Here is a 17,149-nt window from a genome sequence, read left to right on the forward strand (position 1 = left end):
ATTCTTAATTTGATTCTCCGGGAAATGAGCTCTCAATTGTATGATTTGAGCTAAAAGTCGAGCAAATGCTATATTTCTATTAGCTAAAAGACTCACATGTGACCACTTTGAAGATGCATCAATTAAGACCAAGAAATAGGGGAATGGTCCACTTGAAGGGTGAATAAGCCCGCAAATATCCCCTTGGATTCTTTCCAAAAATGAGGGGGTTTCTTGCATCAATTTAGTTTGTGAGGGTCGTGTAATAAGTTTACCAAGAGAGCATATGTCACATGATAAATCTTGTGGTAGCAAAACTTTTAAGTTTTTAAGAGGGTGCCCGTTTGCATTTTTGATTATTCGTCTCATCATTGTACTACCAGGGTGACCTAGTCGGTCATGCCATATATTAAATGTATCTTTATCTAATAACTTCCGGTTATTAACCATATATGATTATATAGGATTGATATTTGTACAATATAAACCAGAGGATAAGCTTGAAATTGTTCGACAATGGTTTCTTTACCATATTTGTTTGAGATAATTTGAAGATACTCAATATTATTTTCAGATATTGTTTTTAGATGATAACCATTTTTCCGAATATCTTTGAAACTTAGTAAATTTCTTCTGGATTTATTAGAGTATAATGCATTATTTATGATCTATTGGGTACCCGAAGACAATGTTATGTGGGCTCTACCGGAGCCTTCAACAAGTCTACACTACATGAATATTGACCTTCGGTCACACGACAAAAGTGTGGCCGTAGGCCTTTAGCTACACACATTTTGTTCATGTCATATGTGGCCAAAGGTCGCGACACCGTGGGTATGATATGGTCACACACAGTTTTTAGTGGCCTTATGTGGTAATAAGTGTGGCTAAAGGGTACATGCATTAGTTGCTGGCCATCAAGAAGCCTCTCCAATAAGTGTGGCTAAATGGTAACTATGAGTGACCATTGCACGTATAGAGCCACATGAATTAATGTTTCAGCCACATGAATTTTATAATAATGTGGCCAATAGGGTTGTGTTAAGCGTGCATTGTGACATATACCGTGTGGATATAGCAAAACAATGACCACTTAAATTTAATAATAGTGTGGCTAATTATATTATATAGACACTGAATATTACATTAAAAGTGGCTAAAAATGTTTACTTGCCACTCAAACACTCATTGTAGATTATAATGTGGCTATTGTCTTACCGTTTGTCACACATAATGCTTTTCGTAATTTAAAGTGTGGCTATTGTCAAAATTTTCGTCACACATAGTGAGGTATTGTGTGGCTAATCATATCATATAGACACTGGAGTTTATTGTCAATGTGGCTAAAAATGTGAGCTTTCCAGTCAAACACTCTTTTGTAGTTTGTGGTGTGGCCATTGTCTTACCGTTTGTCACACATAATGCTTTTGTAATATAAAGTGTGGCTATTATCATACTTTTGGTCACACATAGATAAATGTGGCTATTTCATAAGTTTAACAAACACAATAACATAAATTCAAAACAAGTTTACATTAACAAACCTTCACTAATAAGTTATGAATTCAAAATATTTGAAACTACTACTAATTACTACCGACCTCAAACTTTCTCATAAACTCATCAAATTGTTTTTGCCTCCTTTCTTCATTTTCCTTAAGTTCTTTTTCCATTTATTCCATTCGTTGCACTCGTTCTTCCAACTCGTGTCTTGACTTCCTTTCATCTTTTTCCATTTCGGCTCTAACTTTTTGAACCTAAAATTGTTAAAATATTAGCATCATAACTAGTAAAGGGTTAATGTGAGGCGAAACCTCAAAGCACGACGACTATCATGCACAATCACATTAGACATAATGTATACACAAACAAAAACTTGAATCAACGACTCGTTGGTGATAATAATCAATCTCAACTGTACTAAAAAGTCCTAACATGTATCCACACATCGTATCATGACAAATCAACCAAACATTCATCATACAACTTAACTTATGATCACTTAGTTCATGAGACAGATGATAGCGTGTACAAACTGATTTTATTCACTAAGTAAAGAATAAGTATAAATTCTACAAAATTTACCACAATAGAATATATGAATTTGGTTTCTCAAAAATTTTTTATTATATTTTTCTCATACATACAAAACTCACAATAATTCAACCATTACAGATATGTACCAACAGTTCAGCAGATTGTACAACAAACACTTGTTTAATGGTTCTATCAACTCATTAATCTAAATTGTGCAAGACCAATTGGGTTGTCTTCAAAACTCATAATACTAACTTTCAGAACTGGAAAAAACCCGTTTGGTTTTGTCATCAGGGAGTTATCGTGTCAGAAAAACAGGCCAAAATATAACTTCCCGAATCAGCTTTGACCAGTGTTTTTGTAAAATCATAAAAACTATTCAAAACGTGTCCAAAAATTACGAACTGTACCTTTATTGAAACTAGACTCATAGTGCTATATCGTAGAATCAAAAATCATTCGCTAATCATCGTTTAACATCAAGTTACATACCAATAAATAAACGAAAACGAATCTGTCAGCAAACTGTTGTCATCAAACAAGTGAAATACATACCTTTTTAGCAATGAAAGAAGATGTACTAAGCTTCAATTACAATAAATAACACTTAAAATTGAAAATCCCCAAACTTGGTTCTTAGGGTTCTTCGCACTCAACACGAATCCGGCAAAAATCGAGATATAATTGATGGAAACCGACACCACACGTGAATTCCTCTCGCAAAAATAATTAGATTAGAGCCTGGAATCAAAGGATTTGGTTAATAATTGAGTGAGTTAGAGAATTAATGATTGAGGATTATGGTGGGTGTAAAGAGATGAAGAAGAAAAATAATAAGAAGGAATGAAGAGAAAGAAAAAAAGGTAGGTTAAATATGTGGTCAAATTAAATTTAAGAATGGGAGGGTAATTCAAAATTTTTTGAAGAAAAGAGGGGGGTTGAATTTAATTTGAAATTTTGAGGGAAGTGAAATTAATATGAACTAAATATGAATTTAATTTATTTTTAGTAATTAAAATAAAGAGTTGTTAGTGTGTGTGTGTATATATATATAACAACTAATTAAACCTTAAATAATATAAAAAATTGTATTTTAAATATAAAAACATATAAAATAAATACATGTGATATATATAGTTGCTCTAAAAGAGTATAAGAGTGTAGTAATCAGTGTTAACGCCCAATAAACCATACTTTCATTAGTGGATCATACTAGTTATTGATTGGTGTTAGTGTCCTATTATAGCATCTATCATGTCACAGTTGCTCTAAAAGAGTTGTATAGGAGTGTCATTAGTCATGGTTAGGTGTTAAAACCTGAAACACACCATACTTTCGTCAATAGGCCTTATTTGGCCTTGATTTGTGTCAATGGCCCAACATGTTATACATTCATCAATGGGCCTTGATTGGTATTAGTGGTCATTATAGCATCTATCATGTTCCCGTTGCTACAAGAGGGTTGTATATGAGTGTAGTGAGCCATAGGCATGTGTCAACGCCCGATAACATGTCATACTTTTATTAATGGGCCATATTGGGCCTTGATTGTTGTTAATGGCCAATATCGTCTCTATCATGTCATAGTTACGTTAACAGGTTGTATAGAAGTGTATTGAGTCATAGTTGGTCGTCATACTTTGCATTAATGGGCCGTCTTGGGCCTTGATTGTTGTTAGTGACCCATTGTAGTCTCTATCATATCATAGTTGCTCTAAAATGGTTGAATGTGAGTTTAGTGAGTCATAGTTTGGTTACGCCCAATAATATGTCATATTTTCATCAATGGGCCTTATTGGACCTTGATTGTTGTTAATGGCCAGTATGGGTCTATCATGTCATAGTTACGTTAACAGGTTGTATAGGAGTGTAGTGAGTCATAGTTGGTCTCATCAAATGGCGTTGATTGGTATTAGTGGCCCATTATATCACCTATCATGTCATAGTCGCTACAAGGAGGTTGTATATGAGTGTAGTGAGCCATAGTCATGTGTCAACGCCCAATAACATGTTATACTTTTATTAATGGAACATATTGGGCCTTGATTGTTGTTAATGGCCCAATATATCTATATCATGTCATAGTTAATTTAACAGGTTGTATAGGAGTGTAGTGACTCATAGTTGGTGTTAACGCCCAGTAGCATGTCATACTTTGCATTAATGGGCTGTTTTGGGCCTTGATTGTTGTTAGTGACCCATTGTAGTCTCTATTATATCATAGTTGCTCTAAAAAGGGTTGATATGAGTTTAGTGAGTCATAGTTTCGTTAAAGCCCAATAATATGTCATACTTTCATCAATGGGCCTTATTGGACCTTAACTGGTGTTTGTGGCCCATTATAGCCTTTATCACATCATAGTTGCTCTAAGAAGGTTGTATAGGAATGTCATTAGTAATAGTTAGATGTTAATGGCCGATAACATGTGATACTTTCATCAATAGGTCTTATTGGGCCTTGTTGGTGTTAGTGGCCCATTATAGCCTTTTTCATGTCATAGTCGCTCTAATGGGCCATATTAGGGCTTGTAATCTCTTAGTGGCCTATTATGGCATGTGATATGTAACATTAGATATTTAAGGGTTATATCGTGTTATAGGGAGTCATATTAGACCATAATAGACAAAAACAAGTCATACATGTCCTAATGGGCCATATTGGGCCTTGAAATCTCTAATGGCCCATTATGCATATAATTTTAAATTGTGTCTTAAGAGGTACAACTCGCCTAACCCGTCAATATACATTAAACATAGGGGTGGCATATGGGTTGGGTTGGGTCGAAATGGGTTATGGGTCGGAACGGGTTAGGGTCGGAACGGGCCAGGGTCAAAAGGTTCGGGTCATAACGGGTCCGGGTCAAAATGGGTCAAGGTTGGAACGTGATGTGCTCAAAACAGTCAATTAAATATTAACTAAATTAAACAAGTAATAAAAACTAGACCTAAGACTCAACTAAACAAAACATCGGCAAGTGAACCGGTCAATTGTACTAAGCTAAGTAAGTCCGGAATATCGAACCCACAAGACTCTATAAATTACGTAAATTAGCTAATTAGACTCGACTACGACACGACTATTTATTATTAATGTTTTATGGGGGTTTTAAACTAATATTAAACTAATAAAATAAATAAGCAAGTAAACGAGAAATAAGCAACTAAACACAAGATTGAAACCAATAAGAGAAGGAATCTATCTAGGTAAGAATCACATGCATCAACAATCATCAAGCAATGGACAAATAACATGATTATGGAAACTGATTTCTAAACGTATTCATCTAACAAACCCTAAGTATCCTTGACTGAATCAAATGAAATCCCGAAGAACATTTATTAGATTATTAAGCAATCAGTATTATTGATTTCCGCAAAGTCATCAATTAGGGTTAATTAATAGTATCTTAGGTAAGCAATCTTACGAAACACTAAACCCTAGATAACTTGATAAGCTAAACATGACATCATGAACATGGATCAACACAATAAGCAAGAATATTGTCACTATCTATCCTAGCATGCAATTGACCAAGACACATGAATAACTCCTCACCTTACAGCTATTGGAATTTAGCAAAACATTCAAAATCCTAATCAACGATTAACAGGCTTCTATGATCTAATGGGCCCATTTAATCACAAATATCAAAACACCAAGTAATGATTAAACATAAACCCTAAATCTAAAGAACACAATCAAAAGATAAAAGATCTATGTGAAGCAATTAAAATAATCAACCAAGATAATAAATACTTATACGCATCATGAAAGCAAAATCAAGTCTTTACTATTAAATAACGAAATCCATAATCAAAACATATGTCCAAAGCAAGAATCAAATCAACACATGTTCATCAAACCTAGGTAGACATGAAGTCTAGCCTAGAATCATTGTTGAAAACAATCCTAAACAAGTATTAAAAACAAAGAGAAACATCATGAAAGATAATGAACAAGAACAAAGATAAAGAACGAGAGAACCCGTCTTAATCGATCCTTAAACACTTGTACGAAAGCTTGATGATCCTCCTTCTTCCTAGCTTCCAAAACACCTTCACTCTTAGCTTAAACCCTTGGAAAATCGGCTGATAAAAGTCTTATATTCGGCTAGGTTTAACAAGAGATGTTTATATAAACGAGAATGGGCTTGGACTTGCAAAACGAGCTGACTAGGGAGGCCTAGGCGCCGCGCGGCCGCATACTGCCTCTGGCTTCGCGTGCGGCGGCGCCCTCAAAAAGGGAATTTTTGTTTTTTACTTTTTATTTATTATTTAATCATGTTAGATCCCTTTCTTGAACTCCAAGTAACGTTTAGAACTTTCTAGACCTTCTTTTTCTTGACTTACAAATCACCATCTACATGAAAACAAATCGAAACGCTAAGTGGAACAATCATGTAATCATTAACGAGCAAAACGTACTTAAACTTCGCATGAAAAGATAGAAAGAATTAAGTAAAATATGCAAGACAACAAAAGAGTTAAAACACGATAAATATATAAAACTTGACTCAAAACCTAAATTAATAAAAGATAAACAAAACTCGAACTTAAACGAACTTAAAACATTAAGGAAGCACAACTTTGCACGGGATTCGAGATGTATAAATACATGTATATCAGAACGGGTCAAAACGGGTTTCGGGTCTTTTTTTTTAAACAAGGACAACTGAGGAAATGTTTTAGTTTTATCATTAAAGTTTATGTTCCAGTCCAGTTCGTTTCAGCACGTAACAACTCGTTTTTACAGCAAACATCATATTAAACAGCTCGTTTCAACGATTTTTCAGTCCATTTCAGCACTTAACAGCTCGTTTCAGCACTTAACAGCTCGTTTCAGCACTTAACAGCTCGTTTTTACAGCAAACAACATGCTAAACAGCTCGTTTCAGCGACTTTTCATTCCATTTCAACACTTAACAGTTTATTTTAACAGCAAACAACATGTTAAACAGCTCATTTAAGCAAGTTTTCAGTTTGTTTCAGCATGTAACAGCTCGTTTTTACCGCAAACATCATGTTAAACAGCTCGTTTAAGCGATTTTTTAGTTCGTTTCAGCACTTAATAGCTCGTTTTTACAGCAAACAACATGCTAAGCAGCTCGTTTTGGCGATTTTTTCAGTCCGTTTCAGCACTTAACAGCTCGTTTTAACAGCAAACAGCATGTTAAACAGCTCGTTTCAGCAAGTTTTTAATTCGTTTCAGCACGTAACAACTCGTTTTTACAGCAAGCATCATGTTAAACAGCTCGTTTCATCGATTTTTTGTCCGTTTAAGCACTTAACAGCTCGTTTCAGCACGTTTTGACCAGTTTTGCAGCAATTCAGCAAAAAAAATCAGCAGTTCAGCTCGTTTTTGCCCGTTTCAGCAGGTTAAATAACCAATACTTCAAAACGTTTTGTGTTTTCAATCCAGAAAACAAGTATAAGCAAACATTTAGTGTTTTCAAAACTAGTATGCAAGTATGTCTGTGTTTTCAATCCAAAACCTGGTGTCACGTGTAACAGAGTTTTCTCAAAACCAAATGAATGCATGTGACTCGCTAACTGTTACATAGTACAAGTGTTTTAAGTTATGAGAGTATGTTCAACAACACATGACTCTAAGACCCACGTATGAACTCACACACAAACACAAACTTGCCCCGATGAATCGTTGGTGATAATAAGTAATGTCAACAATACCAAAAGTCCTAACATGTATCCACACATCATATCATGGCAAAGCAACCAAATATTCATCATACAACTTAACTTATGATCATTCAGTTCACGAGACAGATTCTGGCATGTACAAACTGATTTTATTCATAAAGAAAAGATTAAGGATAAATTCTACAAAATTTACAACAGATTTTTCTCAAGCATAGAAAAGTCATAATAATTCAACCATTACAGATAGGTACTAACAGTTCAAAACTAGTTTAATGGTTCTATCAACTCATTAAACCAAATTGTGTAAGACCAATTGGGTTATCTTTTAAACTCATAATACTAAGTTCCAGAAGTGAAACCAACCCGTTTGGGTTTGTCATTAGGGAGTTATGGTGTCCGAAAAATGCACCAGAATATAACTCCCCGAATCAGCTTTGACATATGTTTTTGTAAAATCATAAAAGATATTCAACACTCATCCAAAAATTAAAAAATTTACCTTTCTGGAAACTAGACTCGGAATACTGTATCCTAAAACTAACAATCGATCAATAATCATCGTTTAGCAGCAAGTTACAGACCAATCAATAAATGAGAACGAATCTGTCAGCCAACTTTTCTCAACAAAACTCAAACCCTAACATGTTTATGACATCACTAGGGTTCTAATTAATCATGTTAAAAACCCCCGTTAGAAAATATAAATCCAACAATGATAAAAAGTAAAGATTCAAAAACGTCACTTGCAACTTGTATCAAGATTGTTTAAATTAGAACGAATACTAATCGATTGAATCCAAGACCTAATTGCTTACATTCAAACCCTCGAACACCCAAGTTTCTCAAAATTAAAATATAAATCACCTACTTAACCAAGATGGGCTTCAATCGATGTTAATGAGTGATGAAAGTATTAGCAACAGGTGATGGATTAGGGTTCAGATTGGTTACCGAAGGGTGGATGTCTGGTTGGTCACACAAAAGAATTAGAATGTGGCTATTAATTATCAATAGTCACACTTTTGTTTTAATGTAACTGTTAGCTTTTAGCCATACATAAAAATTTATAAGTGGCTATAAAATAATGCTTTATGGTCACATAAACCCGTAAGTGTGACCATATGTATAAGCTTTTAGCCACATATGAAACAATTAAAGTGTGGCCATTAACTACTAACAGTCAAACGTTTTGTTTCTTGTCACCATTAACTTTTAGCCACACATAAAACTTATAAGTGGCTAACAAACAATACTCTATGGTCATATATACCCGTAGTGTGGCCATATGTATTAGTTTTTAACCACATCGTTATCAAACTACTGTGAGCGTAGATCATATTTGGCCATAATTTACTAAGTGTGGCTAGTAAAAGTCACATTTTTTTATGAAAGTGTGGCTAATGGTTTCAAACAATTGTGTTTTTTTGTCACACGAATTGAAAAGGTGTGGCTAAATGTTCCAGCAGGTGTGATTTTTTGCAACAAAAATCTAATTTATGTGGCTAAAGGTTCTAACAGGTGTGTTTTTAGTTCTAACAGGTGCGTTTTTAGTCACACGAATAATAAATGTGTGGCGAAAGCGACCTTTAGCCACACACTTAGACCGAGGTGTGGCAAACCGCCCAGAGCATGTGTGTGGCCAAAATCCAATATTCACGTAGTGTTACTAACACCATATATAGTACTAACAGGTGTCTCTACTGCAGACAACTCTGAGAAAAATTTTATATGTTTGAGTATAGTGTTAGTACTACCGCTATCTATTAGACATTCATCACCAATCATAGCTCTTCTAAAGCTAGAATACATATTTCTTCGGAAATAAAAATAAAGAAAAAGAATTAAAACATATTGCAAAGCAGGAATTTAAAATATTACATAGGTTTAAATATACATTACAAGAGTTTAAACTAAATCAAGTAATAAGTTAAAGTTTTAAAGTATAGACATAACATGGCATTTAAAAATCACGAACATTTTCAATAAAATCACATGCATCTAGATGAGTGTCTGATATCGTAACAGGAGATGATGAATTTGGTGCATCCTCGATAAGATTTTTTTCAACCTTTTCCCTTTTTCTTTCATTATGCGTTGATACGCTTCAACAAGAGGTTTGAGGGTGCGACACGTGCGGGACCAGTGATTTGACATCCCACATCTATGACATCCGTTGTTTTGGTGTTCACTAGTGTTTCCTTTAAGAGGTCGCCCCATATTTTGCCTACTCGATTCGCCACCACCATTTTTAGAACCATGAGACTCTCGTAGCCATGTATTGCTTCGTTCATGCCCACGGCCTCTGCTGGGAGCCTGGGACCGCGACCTCTGCCTCTTCCACGTCCGCTTTGATAGGTTGCCGCATTCCCTTTAGGGAATGGACTTGAACCGGCAGGTCGTGATTGATGATTTTTTAGTAAGAGTTTGTTATTTTGCTCCGCGACCAGAAGACATGAAATCAATTTAGAATACTTAGTAAATTTATGTTCCCGATATTGCTGCGACATGAGCATTTTTGATGCATGGAACGTAGAGAATGTTTTCTTAAGCATGTCTTCCTCTGCTATGTTTTCACCACATAACTTAAGTTCAGATGTAATGCGGAACAAGGCAGAGTTGTACTCACTTACAGTTTTAATATCTTGAAGTCTTAGATGAAGCCATTCATAGCGAGCTATAGGGAGCAAGACCAACTTCTGGTGGTCAAAACGCTCTTGAATGTTTTTCCATATTCAAGAGGATCTTCAACAGTCAGATATTCCCTTTTTAGATCTTCGTGAAGATGATGACGAAGGAAGATCATTGCCTTGGCTTTATCTTGAAGGGAAGTATTATTATCATCATTAATAGTCTCTCCCAAATTATTTGCTGTCAAATGAATTTTGGCATCTAGAGTCCATGGGAGGTAATTGTTTCCTGATATGTCAAGGGCGGCGAAATCAAGTTTTGACAAATTAGACATTTTATCTACAAGGGAAAAGAATGATACAACGAGTATGCATTTATTGTGGAAGAACTTCAGGTTTCTCTTATTAAGAACTTCAGGTTCTAAACTAAAAAATAGTTATAAACGGAGATGACATTAAAAAAATTTATTATGAACTGTGTTATGTAATAACGATTTGTTGATATATACTTATGAAAATGTATATTGTTATTAAAGATACATATTATTCTATTATTACATTTACAATTCAAGCATACACGTGTATATCCTTTAGCGTTCCAAGTGTAGAATATTTTTACTAATAATAATACCAATGCCAATTTGGTGATCGATATTTAGTTATTTAATTATCGTTTAGACCGACTTGTATAATTTGGCACCTTTTTGATAAAAACAAGACAACAATAACATACACGTGTATATCCTTTAGCGTTCCACATGTAGAATATTTTTTACTAATAATAATACCGATGCCAATTTGGTGATGCATATTTAGTTATTTAATTACCGTTTAGACCGACTTGTATAATTTGGCACCTTTTTGATAAAAACAAAACAACAATATGATTTACTCAAAGGTCGCGCCGTTCTCCAAAATAACCGCCTTTAACTGAAATAACCGACAACCGTCGGCCCTTCCGAAGGCTATAAATAGTCATCAATTCTCCATTGTCCACACCACAACTTAGGATATTATTGTAACCAAATGATCATGGTATCATCTTCTGCACCCCGCCTGGTCACCAAAGCATTCGTTTGTCAGACAACCACCAATTAATGCCCTGTAAGGGGAAACTTATGTTCATGAGAATCGCTGACAAAACATATACGGTGGCACACTCGGCAGAAGAAAAGATGGTGTTTGAAATGGGATGGCAAGAACGCTAGCCGCGTAGGTTGATAAACTGTAACAACTCGGGATTTTAACTTATTATTTTAATAACCGTTGTTACCCGACCCGTTTCCATGTTCGGGTTATTTTTGATAAAACATCGGGTTTATCGAGATATTTAATTATTATAATATTATTGTTCACTTTGTTTATTAAATATATATATAATATATATATAACTTTCAAGATATTACCATTTCACCCTTAAACTAAACTTTTACCCAACAATGGTTCCACCCTCAACCTTCATGGACTAAAATGTAAATACTATATATTTTATTATATTATATTTCTGATCTACCCATTTACCCAAGACCCGTTTAGCAAACTTGAGCCTCAATCCTCGTCATATACATGGAAATCAAATCATAGGCTTGTTAATCTTGCCATAAACGATCTCACCGACATTCTAATTAGGTTATATCAATCAATAATGATTCGTTTTTCCTTAATAACCAAACCGACTAAACCTGTTTCTTGCTATACAATAACTCGACCATAATAATTCAATTCCTCATACCTATACAACCATCATACCAACGCCTATTGTAACCCCATATTTAATTTCATTATCAGCGTCTACATGTGATTGTTCGTGAATGTTTTGAGCAGTCGGGTTTCTTTAGCAAATCACAATCAAACCGTCATCGTTTAAGGTAATCAAATACACCAGCAACTTCGTAATGACTCATACATCAAAAGCCCTAAGTTTAATTTAACCATATCGTAACGGATTATCGGATTTTGATTTCTAGGGTTTATGTTTGTTTATGAGCTGCATCCGTCTGTTTAAAATATTTTGTTTAGAAGATACAACCAACTAAACTGATAGCGCAGTTGGTTGTGTGTGGATTGGTTAAAGCGTAAGGCCGCTGGGGGTGCGGGTTCGAATCCCCCCCGTCCCTTTATTTTTGATTTTTTTTATAAATCTTTATATAATCATATTTTGTTAAAACTGACATATTAACTAATCATGATCTCAAATCATGGTTAAAATAATATATATGTATATATATATATGTATGTATGTATGTATGTATGTATATTATTATTTAAAAATGGATAAAGGTTTTTAATAAAATCTTTGATAAGATTTTTAAGTTAATATGCATAGTATAATCTTATTAGTCGAAAAGACAATTAAAAGTTTAAGTATTTTATAAAAATATCATATTTTATATAAATATTATTATTTATTAATTATCCTTTATTATTTATAATATTTATTTAAAAGAAATCTAATCTAATGGTGAATATATATTATATATAGGTATTGGATCATTTCATAAGTTTTTTTACAGCGAGAAGTGAAGGTGTAACTCTATTAATCCCTAATCTCACTCTCTTTCTTATGTTTAGATGCGTTGTGTAGGTGCATATGTATGTGTGTAGGTACGTATGTTTGTATATGTGTATGTATGTTTGTATGTGTGTAGGTACATTGGTTTCAATGTGGCTCGGTACATTTATATGTTTGTAGGTAGATTTGAATGTGTAATTAAGATATAAATACAACCAACCTACATATGTGTATGTAACATCATATGAAAGGGAGTGAAATTAATGATTAATGGAGTTATACCTTCACTTCTCGCAAGACCCATCCCCTATATATATATATATATATATATATATATATATATATATATATATATATATATATATATATAGGGAATGGATCTTGCGAGAAGTGATATTATAGCGAGAAGTGCGAGAAGTAAATGTATAACTCCATTAATCCCTAATTTCACTCCCTTTCATATGATTTACATACATATATGTAGGTTGATTGTATTTATGTCTTAATTACACATTCAAACCTACCTACAAACATATAAATGTACCGAGTCACATTCGAACCTATGTACCTACACACATACAAACATACATACATATATACAAACATACGTACACATATACAAACATACGTACCTACACATAAAAAATGGAGTGAAATTAGGTATTAATGGAGTTACACCTTCACTTCTCGCTGTAAAAAACTTCTGAAATAATCCAATATATACATATATATATATATATATATATATATATATATATATATATATATATATAAATTAAAGGTATTTTTATTTTAAAGTAATTATTCAATACAAACCTTTTTATATAAGTTATCAAAAAATTATAAATATTATTTATTCAAGTATTCTACTTATAATGATAATTTTATATAACTAAAATACGTTATATTCTTTAAACCCTTGTGTGACATTCGTAAATTCCGGGTCTTATTTGTATTCATTTTTGTATATATTTATCATGTAAACCGACCCTTTTTTTGTAAACCGAAACCTTTGATATAATCAAAATGATGCTTTTTATGTTACAATATTGTTTATACTCGTCGAGTCTCAAAAACATACTTTTCGGTCCTTAAAATGTCTTAAACAAGTCCAGGGACCAAATCTGCCAATAAACAAAGTTTGAAAAAATATGCCGCCCACCCCATCGCGCCGCGCGATGGGTGAGGCCAAGCCCCGTCACGTAGCGCTACGGGCATTTGATCAATTTGTTTGTTTGTTGGTTGTTTGTGCTTTATATCCTGTTATCCAATCCGAATTTTTACCCATTAGACCTCATGCTTAACCCTTTCAATCTTATCCTATTTATACCCACCCTCATGCTTCATTAATCCCTGCTCATACTTCATCTTCTCTCTCAAATTCTTAATATTTTAAGGTTGTTCTTCATGTTCTTGGCAGTTTGACTTTCAAAAGTCAAACTGACCATAGTCTTTCATTTTAATCAACTTGTTAGCTTTTATTAATAATTGAAGATTGTTATACAACAGATATATAATATACACCCCTTGTTACCTTTGGTGGTCACTTCTCCGGTCTCGGTCGGTGGAGTGTCGGGCCTCGCAAGGCAATGCTACATGGAGGACTCACGTGGTCCTATATATATATATATAATTATAAAACTTGTTTATGCTTATTAACCATGCTTAGCTTCTGCTCCTTTTATTTTGTATATCATATTTATGAAGTTCTATGATTATGGGTTTGTAGAGACTAGCATCGGTTTAACCGTAAATAGCTCTAAACCGTAAACCGAACCTTTTTAGTAGTTTTGTTAAATAATTGTATAAACATGTTTTTAAGTTAGATCTAAGTTTCTAAAATTATTTTTATAAGTTCCATGGTTATGGGTTTGTAGAATCTAACCTCGGTCTTAACCCGAAACAAGATCCGAACCCAAAACCGAACTTTCGTTTAAAGACTTTATTGTTTACTTTTTGGTTATAAAACTTAAGCATCATCATTTATAAATTATTATACAAGTTCTTTGATGTTTGCGCATGTAGTAACCATTCTTGATCTTATTCGGGGTTGGAAACCGAACCAAACGAACTTAACCGATTTCACTCGCTTAAGACACACAAGTGTGTTTCTAGCTATCAAGACTTTTATATTTCTTTAAAAATAATTTATAAACTGATTTTAATTATTTTCTTAAAATACTTGGAATGTTGAATCCAATTTGATCTTATAACAAAGTTTGGACCGACAAAACCGAACACTCGCTTAACGGACGTTGTTAGTTCTAAAACAATAGAACTACTTACTTGGTTAAGTCTTCTTAAATTTTATTGAGTTATCTCATAACATTCATTATTTTGTAAAGTTGACTTTGGTTTGACCAATTACCAAGACCTGAACCAACAACACAAACACTTGTTAAAACCCATTTTAGTATCTATTATAAAGAGACTTGCATTCTTGCATTTTTACCCACCTTATTACTTAACATAGGTTGAGTAAATATTAAGGACTAGATACCTTAACCCGGTTTTGAGCAAACTTATGTTTTTAAAAGATTATTATTATTATTTCTTAAATATTTACATTTTAAACCTTAAACTTTAAATTGTTTGCATTTCTTATCATTTATTTAATTTAAAGACTTCCTAGACAACTATTCTAATACAAGACTTCCTCTCATCTAGGCTTTGCTCGTTAAACCTCATCCTTCCGGTTACTCGTCATTTTACTAATCAAGTTTATTACTTGAATGTGAGTACTTTTCATTCCTCGTTTTCCATCTTTCGTTTTGGGGGTGATATTGCATACTTATTCAAATAAAATGTTTTATACTTGAGTCTTAAACCACAAACTTTATTGTATACTTTACTTAAATAAATGCTCAATTTGGTGTTATATGCTTACATGCTTAATTGCTAATGTGTTTACCGCTTTTGGTTGGTTGATTCATAAATCCGAGTATATTTGGCATCCCTTATAGAAATGTGTCGTTAATGTATTCTTATTAACGATTTCATATAAATCCGAGGCTATTTGGTATTCTCTTATAGTAATGTGTCGTTAATGTATTCTTATTAACGATTTCATATAAATCCGAGGCTATTTAGTATTCTCTTATAGCAGGTGTCGTTAATGTATTCTTATTAACAATTTTATTATCTAAATTGTTGCTATTATTTATTGTTTTGTATACAAGTTATGGAATTTCCTATTATATACTTATTTTTTAAAACTATGAAATTGCTCACCAACCTTTGTGTTGACAAATTCTATTTTATGCAATGTTACAGGTTTGACTTTTGGTTGACTCGAGGAATTGACGAAAATACGTTATCAAGGCTATTAGGATATCAGCAAAACGAACAATATAATATTTGTTATGATTGAATTCGGTTTATTGTATGAACAATTTATGTGACATTTTTATGATTTTATGAATTTAAATGAGTTGATTAAATATTGTCACTTTAATAGTGTTTTGTGAACTTGAGTAATTCGTTGCACCCCAGCATGTTCCGTCGCCTTTGGTCGGGGTGTGACAGATTAGTATCAGAGTTATGACTATAAGATACGCGGTTAGACGTAACGGCTTAGTATAGTTTATGCTTTTGGGTCCTTATACGTGTTTACCCTACTCAATTGTTCATTACACTTATTTATTTCGTCAAATCGTAAATATACACATACACACACTCTCATAATAATCTAAGGTGTCCTTACCTTACCGCAAAAACATTAGTTTTTATTGTGTTTATGGATCAAGAGCTTAACTTGGATCCCGTTGTTTCAAATCTCCTTAAAGATTGTCTCATATGAGACAACCACTTTAAGTTGTCGAATGCGAGCGTTCCGGTCACCATCCAAATTTTGGTGCTGAAACAATAGAGCCACGGTGATACGTGGACTAGTGTTTTGACATCACGTTGTATCCCGATTTATTATTCTGTCATTATCGCTATTTGAGTCGAAAAATGAAAGAGACGCGGTGATACGTGCATATGTTCGACTCCACATTCTATCTCATTTTTTTTAAAGATTTATCGTCGGGACGTTAAGTCATGGTGGTTCATGCGACATTATTTACAAGTTTCAAGGATTTAAATGAATTTTCCTCTATTTAATCATGTTAATCCTCAATCACAAAATTCTCATTTAAATAATTTTATTTGTCCACTATGATCAATTCTCATATGTTTTGATTTCACATAGTAAAGTTATTTTTCATTTTGATTTCACACCATTATTTTCATTACAAGATTTCGTCTATTGTGAGTTTTCTTCAATTCAAGTTAATATATTTCGAATTACTTCTAATAACTTTCAATATGTCATCCTTGTTCATTAAGACTTTTT

Source organism: Bidens hawaiensis, unplaced genomic scaffold (assembly GCF_021521415.1).
Source record: "Bidens hawaiensis isolate Kalapana, Puna unplaced genomic scaffold, B.hawaiensis_p1.1 tig00034654_1, whole genome shotgun sequence".
In the NCBI taxonomy this organism is placed as follows: domain Eukaryota; kingdom Viridiplantae; phylum Streptophyta; class Magnoliopsida; order Asterales; family Asteraceae; genus Bidens; species Bidens hawaiensis.